Below are 21,713 nucleotides of genomic sequence, written 5' to 3'. Positions count from 1 at the left end.
GAACAAAAGAAGATTTATAAAAAAAATACCGGGACTTTGGCACCACAGAAAAAGATGCTAATTGAGTGTGCGTGTGTGTGTGGGGGGGGGGGGGCGGGAGTTGACGTGAATCTGCTATGAAAACAGGAGCTTTGTTGTCGTTCGTAGGGAAACACTGCTTGATGAGGAAGAGAACTTGGCTTTCTTCATCAGTGACCTTCAGATTCCATCACTTGGGAACAGCATGCTCTTTAAGCAGCCCCATAATGTGGTTTCTCCCCCCCAGTTCAATATTTAAGTAAAAAAGGGCAGCTTTTATTTGCAATTGGATTCCAATTGCAACCTTTCTTTTTTTCTAAACAGAAAATAAATGCAGAATAACAAGAGTTGGAAGGGACCTTGGAGATCTTCTAGTCCAACCTCCTGCTATGGCAAGAAAACCCTACACCATTTCAGACAAATGGCTGTCCAATCTCTTCCTAAAAACTTCCAGTTTTTGAGCACCCACAACTTCTGGAGGCAAGCTGTTCCACTGGTTAATTGTTCTAACTGTCAGGAAACTTCTCCTTAGTTCTAGATCGCTTCTCTCCTTGTTTAGTTTCCATCCGTTGCTTCTTGTCCTTCCTTCAGGTGCTTTAAAACATAGGTTGGACCCTTGTGGCAGCCCCTCAAATACTGGAGCGCTGCTATCATGTCACCCCCCCCCCCAGTCCTTCTCTTCATTAAACTAGACATACCCAACTCCAGCAACCATCTTTTGTCTAGCTATTCCTTTTATTGTAGAATAAATGCATTGACAGAGTAGTTTTAGAAACACCATGAGCTTTTTCACTGAACCAAGGAAGTGGAATATAACATAACACAATAACAGAGATGCTCAGGCAGGAAGCCCTATACTAAGGTGATCAACCGTCCTCCTTTAGGGAGGACAGTCCTCCTTTTTTAAGTTCTGTCCTCCCTCGAAAAGTGTCCTACATGTCCTCCTTTTCGATATTTGAAAACTAATCTGCAGGGCTTTTTTTCCCCTCATAGAACACTCAGAACGGCATTCTGGCACCTTTTTTGATGTTTTTTTTTTTCAACTTTTGCATGAGTTGTGCTACTCCGGCTATTGGCTTTCGAAAGCCAATAGGAATTGCTGCTGAGCGTGCCAAAACACCCGGCTAGCAAACTTTGCATATGCAAGTTGTCTGTATTATTGTTGCAATGAATAAAATGTTTCTTTTATTTACGATATTTTTTCTTCAATTTATTTGTGTCCTCTTCATTGTAAAAAAGTTGGTCACGTTACCTATACCATTTCAGACAAAAACATAGGTTGACCCCTCTCTTCTTTGTGGCAGCCCCTGAGATATTGGAAGACTGCTCTCATGTCACCCTTATATATACACATCCAATTCCAGCAACTTTTCCTTATGTTTTAGCCTCCAGTCCCCTAATCATCTTTGTTGCTCTTCTCTGCACTCTTTCTTGACTGTCTCATAAATTGTTCATATAATTGTTCTTTTTCATTTTATATATGAAAAACTATGGATAATAAGATATTGGGAGGAAAGACTATTGATGACAAATTCACACTTATAGATCTGCACATATGTTAACATATATGTTCAGTAATGCATCAGTTTATTTTCTTTGCTATCCATGACGTTCTCTCCAAACTCTATGATCTGCCAAAATTACTAATAGGAAGATACAAGGATCAATCTCTCTGATTAGAAGCCGAGTTTCTAAAAATCTGTTCTATTTTCTAATGTATTCTTTTGGGTGTATCGTATCTATGAAATTCTAACTCTGCCCCCAGTTTTCTGCGGCCATAAAGACTGTAAATTTCTATCAGGCATCACAACATGTAGCCCGCACAATAAAAATGCAATCCATTAGCCACCCTTTACGTCTTTACGTCTCTCTTGTCTGTTATGTTGCACCTTCTGTAAATGTGGCTTTGACACACAATTTATATTTCTCTCTCCAAAAGTGAGATGATCTCCATAAACGGTTTGACAGCATCCCTGGGGAACGGCGCTTCCTTAAAAGAGGGCCATTGGGGAGAGAAATTGCCTGCAATTGGACATATCACCAGATGGATCCATCATTAGGTATAAAACTTTGTTGCAAAGCATGCCACGAATCGAAGGGGCGCTTTGAACTGAAGCTTGATTCATGGCAAGAAGCCAGCAATTTGCTGCACAGCCTTTTGCAACTAAATGCATGGAACAGAGGCAGAGAGTGATCTCATGAATGGGAAAGCAATATGCATTTCCCAGAGAATAACAGAATCACAGAGTTAGAAGGGACCTTGGAGGTCATCTAGTCCAACCCCCTGCTCAGGAAGGAGACCCTCTACCATTCCAGACAAATGGCTGTCCAGTCTCTTCTTAAAAACCTCCGGTGTTAAAGCATTCGCAACTTCTGGAGGCAGGTTGTTCCACTGGTTAATTGACCTCACTGTTAGGAAGTTTCTCCTTAGTTCTAGGTTGCTTCTCTCCTTGATTAGTTTCCATCTGTTGCTTCTTGTCCTGCCTTCAGGTGCTCTGGAGAACAGCTTGACTCCCTCTTCTTTGGGGCAACCCCTGAGATATTGGAACACTGCTCTCATGTCCCCCCTCGTCCTTCTCTTCATTAAAATAGACAGACCCAATTCCAGCAACTGTTCTTTGTTTTAGCCTCCAGTGCCCTGATCCTCTTTGTTGCTCTTTTCTGTACTCTTTCCAGAGTTTCTACATCTATTTTTATAATATGGTGACCAAAACCAGATGCATTATTCTAAGTATGATCTTACTAAGGCTTTATAAAGTGGTACTAATGCTTCACGTCATCTTGATTCTATCCCTAGGATTGCATTGGCTTTTTTGGCTGCAGCCGTACACTGTTGGCTCATATTTGCTTGTCTATTGTCTAAGAGTAACTAAGGAAGGATGTAATTTGACCCTTAGTCTCAAATGAACCAGCCCTCAATGATTAGTCTATTAAACTTTTAGTTTAATGACTAGATTTCCAAATTGTCTCCTTCCTTCACAGGATATAAGTTGATGGTGTTCCTAATCAAAAGCCACAGGGCTAAAGATGATGAAAACTGAAGTCCATCAAATGTGAATAAAGATTGGTGTTATTTTTAATGCAGTGTTGCTTTCTTTAAATCATATGGACCAACGGATCATCTTTGGATGGATTCTCCTTCATAGTCATGGAAAGTTCCCCCGGGAGGCTGCAGCCGTCATACATACAAGTCAGTAGCCAAGCGTCTGAATTTTGATCCGTGGGGATGTTGTGACAGTCGTAAGTGTGAAAAAAATGGCCATAAGTCCCTCTTTTTTTTCAAGCCATTGTAACTTTGAACGGTCACTAAATGAACTGTTGTAAGTGGGGGACTACCTGTCCCACCTGGGTTTTGGAGGGAGGTAGAGAAGAAACAGGAAGGACTTTTCGAGACCACAAAGTTATACTAGATGGCAGAAGGAATGAACCTTAGCAGAATCTGCTAAGAATGGAGAACAACAAAAGAGATTGTTTGAAGAAGGAAAGAGAAAGCATTAAGTTGTAGTGATTCATAAGGGGATGAGTAATTAGCAGAAAGAGCTCGTTTTGAGGGTGGGGTCTCTTCAGGATGACTCTGGTGAGAGAGGTTGTGTGAACTGACAAACGGGTCCAGTTTGAGCTGCACCCACGGGCCCTTCTCTTGAAGGCACCGTTTCTGTTCTAAAAATAAAAATGAAAATATCAACACAGCACATTGAAAATAAACAGTCCAGGAAAAGGTGCAAGCAGAGAGAAACAGCCAACTAAAGCCAGCATTATTTCAGAGCTGGCTTTGAAATGGATGTTTGTGTTGAAAGTGTAAAATCAGGACAGCTTGTTTTCAAAATGAAGGCCTAGCAGTGGGGTGAGGTAAGGGCAGGATAAAAAAGACATTTTGTTTACTTGAATTTGCATTAATATATATATAAATATATATTTTTTACTGCAGTTTACCAAAAAGGCTGACGGAGCCTCGGTAGAGATATTTTTCTTCAGCTGATATATTTTAAAGATGCCCAAAAGGTTTCTAGATGCAAGGTAGACCTGTGAAATTGTCTCTTCTGCACCATCATTAATGTCACAAAAACTAGTTGTTTTCCTCCTGCAGATGTTACTCTATTTCAAAATGAAGCAGGTGGATTGATCTTTTACGGATCACAATACACAAAATGGCTTTTGCTATTCCAGACGTTCGAAAATAAATAACGAATTATTTTCTTTGTGCCTCCTGGACAAAATACCCCATAGGAAATGAACATAGTTTTTAGACGATGTCCAGTGTTTTTCAAACTCTGAAGATGAGTGGAATATAATTCCCAAAATTCTGGGAGTTGAATTCCACACATCTTCACGTTCCCAAGTTTAAAAATACATCGATTTAGTCTGTTTTGGGGACTCCCATTTTTAAAACAGGTAGTCGGGACCCAGCTTTTAATTCACATGTCCTAAATATGCTTCCCTGTAAACAGAAACTCTAGCTGAAGAGAATATAAAGGGGGCACATTAACCTGGATAGAAAAATCAAATCAAAACCAAAAATTCGTTGGCTTTTAAGGAGATGGAAGCAGGTTGAGTTTGCTTTGAAAGCTTTCCTCCCACAACTAAACCTGAGCGATAGGCACCATCAAAAGCATGCACTGTGCTACAAAAAAAACTGGAGATGTTACCCAAAAGATGTTACATTACAAAAAAAGATGTTGAGACTTTGGAAGAAGCGCAAAGAAGAGCAACTAAGATGATCAAAGGCCTGGAGACAAAAACACATGAAAACAGTTGCAAGAATTGGGTATGGCCAGTCTAGAGAAAAGAAGGACTGGGGGGGGGGGGGAAATGATAGCAGTGTTCCAGTATTTGAGGGGCTGGAGCAGGGGGTTGGACTAGAATCACTAGATGACCTCCAAGCTCCCTTCCAGCTCTATTCTGATTGAAATTCCTTTTGTTTCAAGTTGTAGCTCCGACTTTAACCCCAGATTGGCAGTTGGTCTTATCTAAGTCAAGTAAAGCGGACCCGAGGCAATGGGACTTTTTCAGGTCAGGCTTCCTTGTTTGTTGGTTTGTTTGAAAAAAGAGGGCCTGAAAGAAACTATCCAAACAGACCCAACAACCCTTAGAAACATCCAACCAAAGCCAATTGGAAAACCAAGCAAAACCGGGTGCCAGGCGCGCCTGGAAGGGACCAGCTTCGCCCAGATTGAGCTCCTTTGCACGGGGTGGTGGGGGAAGAAGAAAGTCATGGCACGGTGGCTTCTTGGGCACAAAGCCAGCCGGGTCACCTTAGGCCAGCCACTCTTCCTTAACCCCCAAAAGGATGCAAGGCAAAGTACTTCAGAAGACTCTAGCCAAAAAAAACCAAAAAACAGAACCTGCAGGGACCGACTCGGAGGCAGTGACACACACACACACACACACACACACACACACACACACACACACACTCACGTGTTTTGGAGGGCTGGAGGGGGCCCGGAGGAGGGAGGCGCGTTGGCATCACTCCGGATCCTGGACTGGCTGGCAGGCGGCTGCTTGAGCGAGCCCACCTGTCCTTTTCCCCTTTCCTCCAGCGCGGGGGTCCCCGATGGAAGCCCTCCCGATGGAAGCCCCCCCCCCCGGCAAGATGCAGCCTCCCCTGCGCGCCTCCCTCCCTGCCGCTCGCTCGGCCGGCTCGGTTGGCTCGGAGCTGACCTACTTTTCGTGCCAGGCGCTCCAGCGCGCACGGGAACGCGCGCGGGCGCCTTGGCAAGCCCGAAGGACGCGCCCGGCCCTCCCTTTCCCCAATCCTTCCCCTTCCCCAGCAGCAGCAGCGTCCCCCTCTCTTCCCTCCCTCCCTCCCTCCCCCGTCTCCCCCCCCCAGCCCCTGCCCGGCTTCTTTTCGCGGGGGCTGCCGAGTGCGCGCCAGGCTCTCCAGCCGCCCCTTCTCTCCGCGCGCCCCGGAGCCTCGCAGGATGAGGTTCCCACTGAGTCCGCCGGTGCGCGCTCCCGCCCGCGTGTCCGCGCCTCCGCCTGCCCGGGCGGGGATGCCTCGGGAGGGAGGGAGGGAGGGAGGGAGGAGGAGGAGGAGGAGGAGGAGGAGGAGGAGGGCTAACTCCAGCCGCGCTTCGCGGAGTTACACAACCCGTCGGGGCTGATCGCGCGCGGCCGCTGCGAGCTTCTCAAGCCGGTGGCGGCTCTTTGCGCTGCCGGGCTGGCGCTGCGCGGGCATCTGCGCGCTTCTGCCCCTTCCCGGACCTTCTTTTGCAAAGTCTTGCGCTCCTGTTGAATTTGGTTGGCTTTTTTTTGCATCCGTTTTTTCTCTTTTTGTTTTGTTTTGTTTGGTCCTTCGGAGTTGTCTTCGCTTTGGGCTTTGGCTTGTCTACTGGGGAAGCCGGAGGGAAGTAAAGATGGTCCGTTGGCTTTTCCCGGAGCTGGGCTCGGCATCGGAGGCTCCCGCTCTGGATGGCCCGTCTCTCCCTAGGGCAGAAGCCCACTAAGGTCCGGCTGGAAGCTTTGGGACGCCTTTTTTCTCTTTTCTTTTTTCTTTTTTTTTTTTGGCGAAGCGGATTTTCAGCCTCTTCTCCTCCTCCTGGCACCGAAGGCATCCCCGGAATCATCGTGGCCGGGAGCCTCTTTGCACCGCTCGGCCGGCGCTGGGAGCGAGTCTGGAGATGCCAGGTAAGGCAGGTGGGTCCTTCGTGGCTTCCTTTGGGAAAGCAAAAACCAACCTAATGAAATGTCCCCAAAGCGCTTTCTCCCCCCCCCCCCAAAAAGACAACTGGACTGTCTTGGTTTCTTTTTTTTCCTTGGAAAACCTTTCGCTTCTCAACCCAGAAGCTTCTTCAGTTCTAACTTCAGAACTTCCTTGGATGAGAAGTGAAACGTTTTCAAAGAAGAAAAAAAACCCCCAAGAAAGTCCAGTTCCCTCTTGGGGGGGGGAAGGCATCTTTAGGACAACCTTTACCTGGATGCTTGAGAATCTCCACAAACAATTCTGTAGACAGTCATCACTGTAAGGTGATTTCCGGCACCCTCAATGCTTCCAGAGTGGCTGTTTTCCTCTTGGAGAACTCCTCCGGAATAACTTACTGTCCAGGATGCAAACATGAGTAATTTGGTGGTTCTACTGTGAAGCCTTCAGCTATTTCCTACCTAAAGAAACCTCAGGGATTTCTAGGGATGCGTTGCGTAAGGAATCCAGAAATAAATCAACTCTGAATTCATCCGACTGGCCAAATCAGAAGTCAAGAACAGCATGAGATATTCTTAGGTAGATTGAGAGGGATAATGGGGGTGGGGTGGGGGGAAAGGGGGCTGGAGATGCTTTCCCAGGTAGATTCTCCTTCTGGAACCTAGAAGCGAAGCATCGTGAAGAACGGATGCCCTGCCCGGTGCTTCTTGAGAGTTTTGTAGGAGCAAATGAGGAAAGTAATTCTGAGTTTTAGGAGATGTTGGAGACTACGAAAGATCTTAAAAGAATGCGTTGGACTTTCTACTCTGCTCTCCTGATTGGCTTTAGGCTGAGATTTACGGAAAGAAATTCATCAGGATGTTCTGATGTGACACTTGGAGCTACCTGTCCCTCTACAGGTAGATGCTAGGATAAAAAATGAGTGCTCCCAGCCTCCTGTCATACCCAGTTTGTAAACAACCAAACCGCTGGAAGCTTTAAATAGGTGTCCTCCTTCCAGCTGGCAGAGGAACTTGTTGGGAGCACACGGTGCGCAGGGATTGAACCCGATGCCTCGCTGATTATTGGCTGGCCAAAATTGTTAATTGATTTTTTTCCCTCTTCCGCCTGGGTGGTGTTCAGAGCATGCAATGAAGCTGTGACCAGGTGACTCAATGGGGTGTCATCCTAACCACCATCTTTCCCGGGCACCCATCCTTTCTATGGCATTCCACTGTTCAGAATGTCAGATGAAGAGCTGTCTGTCAGAGAATAATAATAGTAGTAGTAGTAGTAGTAGTAGTAATAGTTGAAAGGGACCTTGGAGGTCATCTAGCCCAATCCCCTGCTCAGGCAGGAAATCCTACACCATTTCAGACACATGGCTGTCCAGTCTCTTCTTAAAAACTTCCAGTGTTGTACATCTGAAGGCACCATAAGTGGGGAGGAAGGGCTGGAGGGAATTGGAAAGGAGAGGATGGTTTGGTGGGCCACCAAAAGTATGACCACAATTGACCACAAATTTATGTTGCTAAGCCAGGCGGTTGATAAGTGAATTTTGCCCCATTTTAAGACCATTCCTGTTAAGCAAACCACTGCAATTCTTAAGTAACATGGTTGTTAAGTGAATCTGGTTGCCATTGAAGGTCGCCAAAGGGGATCACATGACCCCGGGATACCATGACCGTCATAGCTCTGAGTCAGTTGCCAAGCCTCTCAGTTCTGGTCTCGTGACCATGGGGATGCTGCAACGGTCATAAGTACAAAAAATGGTCATGTCGTTTTTTTTTCAGTGACATTGTAATTTCGAACAGGCACTAAACGACTGTTGTATGTCGAGGATTATCTGCCATGACTTTTGCTTCAGTGAAGCTGGTGAGGGAGGCTGGCTGAGAATTGTGGTCAGTCAGCCAGGGGTCACCTTCCCTTTTATAAGAAAAATGGTATTTTGGAGGGGTTTTTTTTGCAAATGTTACTCTGTAGAACCTTAGTGTTGGCTCGAACCTCAAGCTGTATGGCATATAAATTTAATAAATAAATAAATGTCCTCTGAATAAGTGACAGGGGCTTTAAACTGTCCTGGGAATGGTGCCTCTGCTAAGAAGGGAGGGTTATTAATTACAAGGGATTTATTTTGCTTTGCAAAGGGAGGGCAGTTTTGGTCTAATTAATGAGACAAGACGTTCTATTTGCTCAGACTTCAAAATGTCAGAAGTCCACCTGTTTGCTTGTGTGTGTATGTTTGTTTTTTTTAAACCTAAGAAATGGAGAGTCCTTGTATACCTGAAGTAGCTGGCCCTAACTGATGAGGTTATTTTTCACCCAGTCTTGGGGTTTATTGTAGGGTTTACCCTAATTTTCTTCGGAAGGTTAATTGCTTTGATGCATTTAAACCAGCTAAGTCTGGATGAATTTGCATATGGAAAAATCAGTTCTGTTGCCAGCTGCAATTTCTCTCCCGCAACACACACAGATACACACACACACACACACACACACACACACAAACTTGTTTTTAGATGATGCATAAATGTTACATAGCAGATATTCTTTTAGGAGAGGCATTCTACACTGCATGCAACATAAAATAAAATGCCAGGGCCTCTTGAAACGGGAAGAAATACAAAATTATAATACAAAATAAACCTTGTTTATTAGGATGCTTTCTTACATACATTGTTCCTAGCATTTTAGTTCAAAATCATGATTCTCTTCTCCCTGTTGCCTAGCTAATATTTTTTTTATTAAACCTACCAGTTAATCAACTATGTATAATCTTATACATGTTTACTCGGAGGTAAGAAGCACAGTAGAGTCTTTTCAGAGTGAACTACACTGTACTCAGTTGGATTTAATCTAAGCAGGTATAACATACCTGTGGTGGAAAAACTGATTTAAATTTCAGCTTTAGAGTATTTGGTATCTAAGCTCTAATAATAAAATCAGTGTAAACAGGTTTCAGACAAAGCTACAGGGAAGGAAAAAACTGCATTGATTTTTTGTTTTTAAATGCATTATACAAGGAACAAGCTTTTCCCTTTTTTTCCCCACTGAAAGGTGTTGAAACCATTTCAGTGATCTACACAGACAGATTGAGTTTTGAAAATCCGTAGTGTTATAATTAATACTTATTCTTTATTGATAAGTCATAATTGCACCATCAACGTACAATATAGACCAGGGGTAGGCAACCTCGGCTCTTTTATGACTCATGGACTTCAACTCCCAGAATTCCTGAGTCAGCGCTGACTCAGGAATTCTGGGAATTGAAGTCCATGAGTCACAAAAGAGCCGAGGTTGCCTACCCTGGTATAGACCAACAGACTACAGAGAAGATAATAGGCAGAGCTGACACAGGGAATTTGTCTTCAGTGCACACGATCTCAGTGTACATACCAACAACAAAGTGATAGCTCATAAATCTTAGTTACAATCAATCATAAGACACAAACAACAAGTGATAACTCATAAGTTGCCAATAGGAGAAGAGAGTAGGAAAGATAGAAAGATGAGAAATAGCAATGCAGCCTACAACAAATTTATATGGGTAAATTTCTTAGGCCTAAGACAGTGCTGTGGGAATGGTGTTCAGCAGAGTAATGGCACGGGGGGGGGGCTGTCTTTGAGTCTAGTTGTTTTGGTATGTGATGTTCTGTTGCATCATCATCTTAAATTGAAACAGATGTGAGGGGGTCTGTAGTTTGTCAGTTCATGCAATATTTGTTGTTAGTTGCGAAGTCATGTCCGACCCATCGCGACCCCATGGACAACGTTCCTCTAGGCCTTCCTGTCCTCTATCATCTTCTGGAGTCCATTCAAGCTCACGCCTACTGCTTCAGTGACTCCATCCAGCCGCCTCATTCTCTGTCATCCCCTTCTTCTATTGCCGTCAATCTTTCCCAGCGTTAGGATCTTCTCCAGTGATCCCTTCCTTCTCATTAGGTGGCCAAAGTATTTGAGTTTCAAATACTGGCCTTCTAAAGAGCAGTCAGGGTTGATCTCCTCTAGGACTGACCGATTTGATTGCCTTGCAGACCAGGGGACTCGCAGGAGTCTTATGCAATATACAGATCCTCAATGGAAGGCAGGCTGATTGCAATTGTTTTTTTTTTTTTCTACAGTCCTAACTCTCCTTTGAAATCTGTACCTATCCTGTTTGGTTGATGTGCCAAACCAGACAGTTATTGAGGTACAAATGACAGACTTTGTAATTCCTCTGTCGAACTGTATTAGCAGCTCCTTGGGCAATCTGAGCTTTCTGAGTTGATGTAAGAAGAACATTCTTGGTTGTGCCCTTTTTAATAACGGTTCTAATGCTAGCTTCATTCGCTCATCACTGACTAAGAAGTCAATCTGTTATACCATCTATTTGGCTAAGTGATCCTTTGCGTCCAAAATAAAATGAACTGAGAAGTTCTAGACATGTTTGAAGTTTACTATTTAGGATGGGTGAGGGATTTTCAGGACTACATGAGGATCTGTTGACGTTTCCTAATCATTTTCCAGATTTTCTTTGGAGGCGCCTCCAACTCTATACTGAAGGTGGTTTAGTTTAGTGTTAGATTTTTTCCCTCTTTTAAGCTTATAATTATTTAATGTGCCTTACCGGATGTGTGATGAAGCAATGAGGAGTAACAGTTGTAAAAGTCAGCTTCTCATTAGAGACATGATTGTCAACAAAGTTTTATAGCACGGTGTTACAAGCTCAGTGTCCTCTTTTTTATGGGGGTTGAAAATTTGGAGATCTGTTCTCTGCCCAATTAAAACAAGATTAGATTCAGTCTGAAATAGGGACTGTTGTATTTCTAGCAGATAGCAACATGGCGTTCAAGTCACTCTGATTGAAGACCCAAAAAGCTAACAATTTTTGGTGTTAATTCTTCTCCCTGTCCTATTTTCTCAAATTCTTCTGAAATGACAAAAACTCAACCTAGATCGGTGTTTCCCCACTGTAACCATTTGAAGATGCGTAGACTTCAACTTCAAGAATTTCCCAGCCGGCGTGGGAAATACGTAGCACTGCACCCCACTGGTTCTCTTTTGTATAGTGTGCACCTAGCCAGCTGCATTTAAAAAAAAACAAAAGAAAAATATGCAACTTGGCTTAGGGTGATGTGTGAATCTCTTTTGCATGTAGTTCTGTGCAGGGATGACTCCACTCTGTTTAATCCTATTAGGCTTTAAGGAATGAAGTGTGCCTAGACTTGCCTTTTCCTTGTGGCAGAAAAGATATGCACCGTTTCCTGCCTCAGTGAGAACTAGGGCATTGTTCTTCCACTAGTTAAATCCAGCAGATCAGAGCCTGGGAATCTGTGGCTGTCGATAAGTTGCTAGATAAACTCCTGGAGATGTTTCTCTAGCAATTGATAAATAGCAACAGGTAATCCTTCTCTTAGGACCACAGCTGAGATCAGAACAGAGCTAGAAGGGACCTTGGAGGTCTTCTAGTCCAGCCCAGTGCTCAAGCAGGAGATACTATATCATTTCAGACAAGTGTCTGACCAGTCTCTTCTTAAAAACCTCCAGTGATGAAGCACCCACAACATCTGGTGGCAAGCCGTTCCACTGGTTAATTATTCTGTTAGGAAGTTTTTCCTTAATTCCAGATTGCTTTTCTCCTTGATCAGAATTGCCATTGCTGAACAAGGCAGTTGTTAAGTGAGCCTGCCTGACTTTATGACCCTGTTTGCTAGGGTTGATGTAGGAGATGACCAAGCTGAGCTGGAGGGAGGGGTCAAATGCATCATGAGTCACGCATCCCTGCACGCCTGCAAAAGATCGAAGTCCAGCCCACCTTGAATGCCTTTCTTATCTCCCAATCATTTCCCTTGACTGTTGGTTGATCAGGTTCTTGCAGAGAGCTTAAGCTTGTGAGAAATCTTGATACTCATTTGAACTGCTTGATTCTCCTGGTTTCCCTGGGGCTTGACAGTTCTTAAGCAAATCTCTGCAGTTGTTAAGTAAAATGGGGTCATTAAGCAAATCCAGTTTCCGCCATTGACTCTGATTGTTGGAAGCCAGCTGGGAAGCTCACAAATGGCGATCACAGGACCCAAAGATATTGCAACCTTCGTAAATACACACCCCTTGCAAAGCACCTGAATTTTGATCGCCTGGCAGTTTGGATGCTGAGACAGTCATAAAAATAAGGACCAGTCCAAAGTAAACTCTTCAGTGCGGTTGTAACTTCAAACGATCACTAAACGAATAGCCAGGAGTTGTGGATTACAGCTAGTCCTCAGTTTACAACAGTTCATTTAGTGACTGTCCAAAGTTATAACAGCACGGGGAAAAAAATGACTGACGACCATTTTTCACACGTGACCAAAATTCAGACGCTTGGCAACTGGCATGTACTTAGGACGGTTGCAGTGTCCCAGATCACGTCGTCCCTTTGACAAGCCCAGCCGATGGGGAAGCCAATTTGATTTAGCAACCAAGTTACTAACTTAACCATTGCAGCGATTCCCATTGTGGCGGGAAAGATCATAAAACGGGGCGAAAGTCACTTAACAAATGTCTCACTGAGCAACTGAAATTTTGAACTCCAGTCCAGGACTACCTATAAATCAACTCTCCGGAGAGCTACAGATTCCCTGCCTTAATATTTACAGAAAGTTGCCTATTTGAGAAAGTTGCCTTTTTATTGTTGTTGTTTTTTTCCTTTCTGGTTTTATTATGCCTCTTGTGGGCAACTTGTTACCAGATTGAGAGGTGAAAAAGTGTTACTCATTCCACCTCTAGCGCAGATAATTTCCTGGAAAACAAGAACAAAGAGTCAGCCAGCTAGCAAAGGCACCCAAGTCTGAAGTCATGAGTTCTCGAATGAGGAATATTTAGGAACCGTATGCATAGAATATCCAACGCCTCCTCTTTTTGCTAGAAAACGAAAACAAGCTGAAATGGGTAGCCTGCAGCCCAGATTTGGCGTGTGATAAGCAGGCCTTTGCGGAGAATTTGGAATACTTCGAAAGAGCTTCGCTGAAAGAGAACGTTCTAAAAGAAATCTAATTTTCTCTCCTCCAGAAAGTTATTGGGTGAACTCGATTTAACAAGAGTAACAGAGTTGGAAGGGACCTTGGAGGTCTTCTAGTCCAACCCCCTGCTCAGACAGGAAACCCTATACCTTGTCTGTCCAATCTCTCTTCTTAAAAACCTTCAGTGCTGGAGCATTCACAGCTTCTGGAGGCAGGTTGTTCCACTGATTAATTGTTCTCACTGTTAAGAAATTTCTCCTTAGTTCTAGGTTGCTTCTCTCTTTGGTTAGTTTCCATCCGTTGCTTCTTGTCCTGCCTTCTTGAGGCGCTTTGGAGAAGAGCTTGACTCCCTCTTCTTTGGGGCAGCCCCTCAGATATTGGAACACCGCTATCATGTCACCCCCCAGTCCTTCTTTTCATTAAACTAGACATCCCCAATTCCAGAAATCATTCTGTTATATGATTTATTTTGCTGCTGCTTGTCAGTTGCCTCCCTTGATTCTTTTTCAAGAAGGATCTAAGGCAGGGGTAGGCAACCTTGGCTCTTTTATGACTCGTGGACTTCAACTCCCAGAATTCTGGGAGTTAAAGTCCACGAGTCAAAAAAAGAGCCAAGGTTGCCTACCCCTGATCTAAGGAGATGCAGTCATCGCTAACCTTTGCATGCTCCAGGGACTAACCAAAGCCAGCATTTGCAGATGCTTAATCCCCCCACCCTTTTCTAAAGAGCAAATTGTGAAATGCTGGACTCATTCATTTCCCTTTTGATTCCATGTCACAACTATTTTTTTTCCTTCAATCATTCCTGGGAAACCGATCTGAGTAATCTTGAATCAGACGGTGACAAGTTCATGCACAGACCACTGTTAAATCCAAATTCTTCTCTGCCGTTTTGTCAACCAAGTAAGCCATCAACTTCTTGAGTGAGGGAAGCAGCAGATGTTGCACCTTGATATTGGCACAACCTAAAACAGCTTCACGTCTTAGCTCTCTGCTGATTTGAGACAGTCCAGAGGTGCTTTGCCTGTATGATGTCTAATCAGAAAGCGCTGCTCACGATTAGATTTATCTCCAAATGTTTAGTCTGTTGGCTCAATATGATCTTTGCATCTGCATGTAGTCCTCGGCTTATGACCACAAATGGGGAGGGGGACATGATAGCTGTAGTCCAGTATTTGAGGGGCTACCATGGAGAGGAGGGGGTCAACTTATTTTCTAAAGCACCAGAAGGCAAGACAAGAAACAATGGATGGAAACTGATCAAGGAGAGAAGCAACCTAGAATTAAGGAGAAACTTCCAGACAGTGAGAACAATTAACCAGTAGAACAGCTTGCCTTCATGAGGTTGCAGATGCTCCATCACTGGAGGTTTTTAAGAAGAGACTGGACAGCCACTTGTCTCAAATGGCATAGGGTCTCCTGCTTGAGTAGGGGGTTGGACTAGATGACCACCAAGGTCCCTTCCAACTCTGTTCTGATTCTATTGACACTGTGGCACAACGCTGGTTCTCTAGCTGTTGAGATGGGGTTTTAGGTAGCTGTGATCCATTAGAAAAAAGGTCCACTCCTAGATGCTAGTCCATAAGGACTAGCTTTTAAATGCTACCTTTTGAATTGTTCCACGCGTTACCAAACTCTGAATGACTAAATCTGAACAGGTAACACAGGTGCTACTTGTTCTACCAGTGCCAACCTGGAATGGAAGAAGGAACTGTTTATTGCAATGATACATTGATTGGCAGTCTTGTTTCCATCACTGGGTTGTGTTTTGTTTTTTGTATTTGGTGCCATTTGGAAGATGTTTGTGTAGGAAAGCAACAGAACAGAACAGAATAGAATAACACAATTGGAAGGGACTTTGGAGGTCATCTAGTCCAACCCACTGCTCAGGCAGGAAGCCCTACACCATTTCAGACAAATGGCTGTCCAGTCTCTTCTTAAAAACTTCCAGTGTTGGAGCATTCACCGCTTCTGGAGGCAGGTGGTTCCACTGATTAATTGTTCTAGCTGTCAGGAAATTTCTTCTTAGTTCTAGGTTGCTTCTCTCCTTCATTAGTTTCCACCAAGTAGTGAGAATGACATCTGTCCATCTTGAGGGTGTGCCCCTCCCCAATTGGGGAAGCCTAATAGAGACAGTTGATATCTAAACTTATTTATTTGAGAAGAGTTTTTGAAGTAGCTGCTGAGAAGCAGAGGCAAATGAGAAGTTCCTCCTTGTGTTGACTCAGTGACTATAATTTAGCTCAGATGAAGAGAACGCGGTGTTTTTTCTAATAATATTTGGGAGTTCAGATCCCAGTCAGTGTGAGCAAGGACAAGGAACAATGGGAGTTGTAGTCCAAAGCACCTGGAGTGCCTCTGGCTGCCTACCTCCAAATATAGTTAATTCCATCTTCATTAGTGAAGCTGTTACGTGTATTTATAACCTGCATTTAGAACACACATACGACATTTAGATGAAGCTATCCTGTTACGGTATTTAAATTTTAATGCCAAATGCTGATATTATCACACAGGGAAGAAGTTCATATGTAAATAACTTGCCTGTTTTCAACCTGTTAAAATGCCGGGAGTGATATTCCACCACAAAAGAGAATAGTTGAATTTTTATTTATGACTCGACAAGGAAGAAACAAGGCTAGGATAGATAATTGCTGTTCCCTTTGATGTCCAGGGTGAAATATCTTCATGCTTTGAAGTCAGCTACGTTGTCTATCAAAGAATTCAACTTGGTGTACGGATGCTTTGCACCTCTTGAAAGATTTGATTATAAGTTTTAGTAAAAAAAAAAAAAAAAGCTTCCCAACTTTCCCTACTGGCCATAATTTCAGCTGAGCAATTTAAAGAAGCCACATCAATGTTACAAACCAACCACATCAATAGGACTTTGTCAGTTTAGGTAACATGACAACCCGTGATTAACATGAAAAAAATGGCAAAATGTTCTACACAATGCCCATCTGTGGAACGGGTGGGAGGAGAGTAGCTTGGTCAGTGTTGATAATGGTCCTCCTACACATTCAGGAAGTTGTTACCTCTTTCCATCAAGACAATAATTGTGTTTACATATTGTGCTAAGGCAAGTCTGGGCTGCTTTTCTTGACCCGAAAGCATCATCAGATGTTGGACAACATCTGGGACCACCTGTCTCCTGTATAATCCTTCCAGATCCAATAAGGGTGGGATCCTCTAGATCTCCTGAACAGAACAATGTCATCTGATAGGATTCAGGAAGGGTGTCTTCTCTGTTGGCCTGCCTGGAAAAACCCACACATTCTCTCTGTCTTCCATTGTTCTTTTTCCCCGCCAGCTAAGTTGAGGTTCATAGGTACATGATTATAACAGAAAACAGTACCTCCATAATGAAATGCTGCTCTGGATTTCATGTTGGTGGGTTGGTTCCTTCATTGACCAACCTATAGAACTGATAATGAGCAATCAAAGTGCAAAAGGTAAAGGAGCAGGTGGCCCAATGGTTAGGATGCAGTACTGTAGGTCAATTCACTGTTCACTGCCAGCAGTTCGATCCTGACCGGTTCAAGGTTGACTCAACCTTCCATCCTTCCGAGGTCAGTAAAATGAGGACCCGGATTGTTGGGGGCAAGAAGCTGACTCTGTAAACCGTTTAGAGAGGGCTGTAAAGCACTGTGAAGCGGTATATAAGTCTAAGTGCTATTGCTATTTAACAAGGTTAAATCATGGCAACTGGACCATTTTGGGGAGAAACCCTTCAGTTAGTGTGACAAGAGTTAGTACATTCTAATGGCTCTCTGACTTTCTGTCTAATTTTTTTACTTTATTTTGACTGATGAAATTACTTGGATGAGTAACGAAACGTCTCAGAAACTTTGGTCCAGGGTCCAGGATTTAACCTTTTAAAGTATTTTTGGCCTGGATGAATTGAGTCTTCATTGAAGTATTGAAAAGGTGCTAGCTTAGGTTTCCTTCTCTAGCTATGTAAGATATTACATAATCTGGGATTCTTTAGAGAAAGGTCACGAACATTTTTAACTACTGCTTCTGGCATTTTGGGGTGCCTTCGTTGTCCACTAACTCATTTGTTTTGACGGTGCGATATACGGCTGAATAAATCAACTCTTTCTGAGTATACTTGAAGAGAGGGATTTGCTACAGTCAAGATGGAATAACTTGGAATGAATTCCTGCATCCCTGAATTTGAGAAAAGTTCCAATTTAAAATACTTGGCACAGTTGAACGTGTCCAGATTGATAATGGGGAGATCTGATTAAGTTTTAGTGGACCTGCGCAGTTTCTAGCCTCTCCTTAGAGCACAAGTTATCCTCAAATTTTGATTTTGGGTTTTACCAATTCGATAGACTTGATGTTATCGAAATGGCTAGCTGATATTATTCTGTAAAAGTAAAAAGTTGAGGTTTGAAGCTGCACCAAAGGAAGTCAGATGCTTTGTTTTCTTTTTTTTTGTCTTCTCTATCTCACTTCTCTATTCCTTTTTCCCTTCCCCATTTTTTCCACTGTTTACGTTTGTATTTCATTGTATTGTATACTATAAACTAATAAAACTTTATACAAAAAAGGGGGAAAAAACACACGTTATTCTCTCTTGCCCAGAGTTCTAATTTGTACACTGCAAATTGGCACATGGGATTAAAGAAACAAATCAACAGACAAGGAGTAGATCCTGTTAAGTTCTGTCTGTGCTGAGTCATATTATTTTCTTAGTTGACTTATCTTATTGTCCAGTCAAGAAAAGGAGCTGTAGCAATTAAGGTATATATACTTTAAATTAAACACATTGAAGCCGAAGCTATTTGTTATGAAGCATTTACAACAATCACAAGCCATATAATGTGTGGTCAGGAGCATCCTTAAGTACTAAAAGGTTAATTCAGGTCAATTTAGCAGAAGTTTTAAGTATAAATAGGCTAGTTAGTTCCAGGTTGCTTCTCTCCTTGATTTGTTTCCATCCATTTGCTTCAGACAAATGGTTGTCCAGTTTCTTCTTAAAAACCTTCAGTGTTAGAGCATTCGCAGCTTCTGGAGGCAAGTTGTTCCACTGATTAATTGTTCTCACTGTTAAGAAATTTCTTTTTAGTTCTAGGTTGCTTCTCTCCTTGATTAGTTTCCATCCGTTGCTTCTTGTCCTGCCTTCAGGCGCTTTGGCGAATAGCTTGACTCCCTCTTCTTTGGGGCAGCCCTTGAGATATTGGAACACTGCTATCATGTCCCCCCTCGTCCTTCTCTTCATTAAACTAGACATACTGTACCCAATTCCAGCAACCGTTCCTTATATGTTTTAACCTCCAGTCCCCTGATCATCTTTGTTGCTCTTCTCTGCACTCTTTCCAGAGTCTCAACATCTTTTTTATATTGTGGCGATCAAAACTGGATACGGGATTCTAAGTGTCATCTTACCAAGGCCTTATAAAGCGGTAGCAATACCTCACGTGATCTTGATTCTATCGCTCTGTTGATGCAACTTTTTTTTACTTCTATTATTTTACTTCTAAAAGATGGCTAAAAATTTCGACCTCCTCCCCCCCCCCCAAAAGGAAGAAAAGAACAAAACGATGCAGAAATGTTGCTGGTTAAAGAACAAGAAAGACTGGCTGATTCTTGCTTTTGATGAAATCCCAGATTGTGTTTTCCTGCCTTTGTTTCATATCCTACTGAAGGAAGATGCAAAGGGAGGTTTTAGCCCTGGGCTCGGAGTGATTCTGATGGCTTTTTAAAGACATTTGTGTTACATAACCCACACAGTGTAGATGAAATTTATTTTGCCTGAGTTATTTTCACTTGCTGTATTTCCCACGTGCCTCCTTCCTTGTTGACAAGGAAAGAGCATCCTGCAGTCAACATGTGAATCAGCAAGAAAGTGGATAATTGTTTCATCTTCTGCACTTCTGACACGGTTTCTTAACCTGGATTTATTTTGGAAAGGCATCCAGGTAGAATAATGTGTTCTGGACAAGATGATATTCCAGCATCTCACTTGAATTCGCTGTTGAAAAAAAAAATCGATTCATTAGGATGGCATTGAAAGAATTTATATCATTTCAATAGCTGATTTTTTCCCCTCTTTCATTGTATTTTTTTCTTTTAAATTAAGCACTAGATACAATTTAATCCTGTTTTTGTGTTCGTTAAAGTCTGATTTAGCTTCCTTCCTTCCTTCCTTCCTTCCTTCCTTCCTTCCTTCCTTCCTTCCTTCCTTCCTTCCTTCCTTCTTTTTAAAGCTCCCTCCCTTTTTCCTTTGAAGTACGTTAAGATAAGAATTGTCTTTTACCACATAGTTTTAGTTAGATTTTTCCCCCTATAAAGTGTACCATCTTCTACACATTATCTATTTACATAGGCATACATCAGTTCTTTAGTTCTCTATCTACTTTGTTTATGTATCCTATTACAAACTATCTTTTTCCCGATGAATGTTAATTTCTGAGAAAGTGAGAGGTTTATGGTTTTAGTTCGACCACTTTCCACGGAGGAAGTTACAATTACCAAGGAATTCAATGACATTCATCCCTTCCAGAGTGATGGAAGACTCTTCTCTGTCGCATTCCAAAAAAATCGATTGATGCTGCAGATATTTTGATACAAAGCATGCATATATAAGATGCATGGATATTTGCTTCATACATCTTTGATGTGGTCATCCCTGTGTGTACGTCTGCTACATTTAACTCGTTGGAAATCCTCCATAATTTTTTTTCTTTCCTTTTTTTTTTTCCTGAGTGGAATATTGATGGACCACTCAGAGGGGTATAGATTTTGAATGAAACAATTCCGGCTGATAAGCTGTATCATAACAATACAAATCATTGGCGCTTGTCAGTTATACCTCAAAACAAGTGGCTGGAAATATCTGGGTTAGGGAAGACAAAAAAAAACACTTATTGAGATTTGAATCATAAGCCATGAACAGACTTGATCAGATTAGTCAAGGCGGAATAAAAATAGCAGTAGGCAGAATGAACGAAATGTGTCATTGTGTTCCAAATTGGAAGAAGGGACAGAGCCTAAGTTTGGATTTTGGATGGTGATGCTTGCCCTGGCCACTAGTATATAAAAAGTGAGCCAACCCCACTCTAGCATTGATGATGTTACCTAGTTGGGCAATGAAACGTCTGCAAGAAAGCCACCAAGCTCAGAGAGCACCAAGGAGACCAAGTTCAACAAAACAACAAATGTTTTCTTCTAAAATTGTCATCGCTTCCGAAAGCCCATCTGTTGCTGAATGGAGCTTCAATCTTGTCCTTTCCTGGAATTCAAGTCTGCCTCCTTGCTCACCTTTTATACCTGCTCTCTAGAAAGGAAGCAGGGAGAGGCCAGCCATTAGCCCTCTTTAATATCCCATAGATGTATTTCCAGTTGGCTTGTTCATTGATAGAAGAGAATATTTGTAGCCCAGGGCTGAACTGTGGGGTCCTTGGTGCTCTCTGAGCTTGGTTGTTTTCTTGCAGACATTTCATGACCCAAGTAGGTAACACCATCAGTGCTAGGAGGGAGTGGGGTTTGTGGGGAAGAGAAGGAGAAGGAGAAGGGGAAAGGAGGAGGAGGAGGCCTGAGGTTTACGTGGTGCTTTCTAAGCTTGGTGGTTTTGTTGCTTGATGTTCTCTGAGCATGGTAGTTTTCTTGCAGACATTTCCTTATCTAACTATGTAACAGCATCAATGCTAGAAGGGAGTAGGGTTTGTGGAGAGGAGGAAAAGAAAGAGAAGGGGAAAGGAGGAAGAGGAGGAGGAGGACTGTGGGATCCTTGGTGCTCTCTGAGCTTGGTGATTTTCTTGCAGACGTTTCATGACCCAACAAGATAACATGATCAGTGCTACTAGGGAATGGAGGCTTGCTCTCATTTTAAATACTAGAGGCTTGCTCTGTCTGTCATGAGGGATGGGATGGTCCACACCCATTTTAACCATCTCCTGGTTCAACATTTTCTTTGCAAGATATATTGACAGCTGATTTTCTCTCAGCAAATCAAACAAGGGGGAAAAAGGGCTAGAATTCCACCAGGAGAGACCTCCGGAACGACGAGACACCAAGAGGTGATTCAGTTACCCATTTCCTCCTCCTCCTCCTCTCCCCCTCCCTCCCTCACCTGCCACTCCCCTCATCTG

The 21,713-nt window shown here is 43.0% G+C and overlaps 1 protein-coding gene across 4 annotated transcripts in view; it reads left to right on the top strand.

Annotated features, from left to right (window-relative positions):
* Positions 1-6,080: 6,080 nt before the first annotated feature.
* Positions 6,081-21,713, top strand: part of PASD1 (PAS domain containing repressor 1) — a 51,757-nt gene continuing 36,124 nt past the window's right edge. For 2 of the 4 annotated variants that reach the window (XM_039354678.1, XM_039354676.1), the window contains exon 1: positions 6,082-6,645. The gene's annotated coding sequence lies outside the window, so the exon portion shown is untranslated. Of the gene's footprint in view, positions 6,655-21,713 lie in introns of all 4 variants that reach the window. The other 2 variants (XM_039354679.1, XM_039354677.1) reach the window with 2 other exon arrangements.

This window comes from Crotalus tigris, unplaced genomic scaffold, assembly GCF_016545835.1.
Source record: "Crotalus tigris isolate CLP2741 ecotype Arizona unplaced genomic scaffold, ASM1654583v1 scf7180000018585.330925593:3314079, whole genome shotgun sequence".
Lineage (NCBI taxonomy): Eukaryota > Metazoa > Chordata > Lepidosauria > Squamata > Viperidae > Crotalus > Crotalus tigris.
The sequence above is the reverse complement of the archived record's forward strand: the minus strand, read 5'-3'. Positions and strand labels throughout refer to the sequence as shown.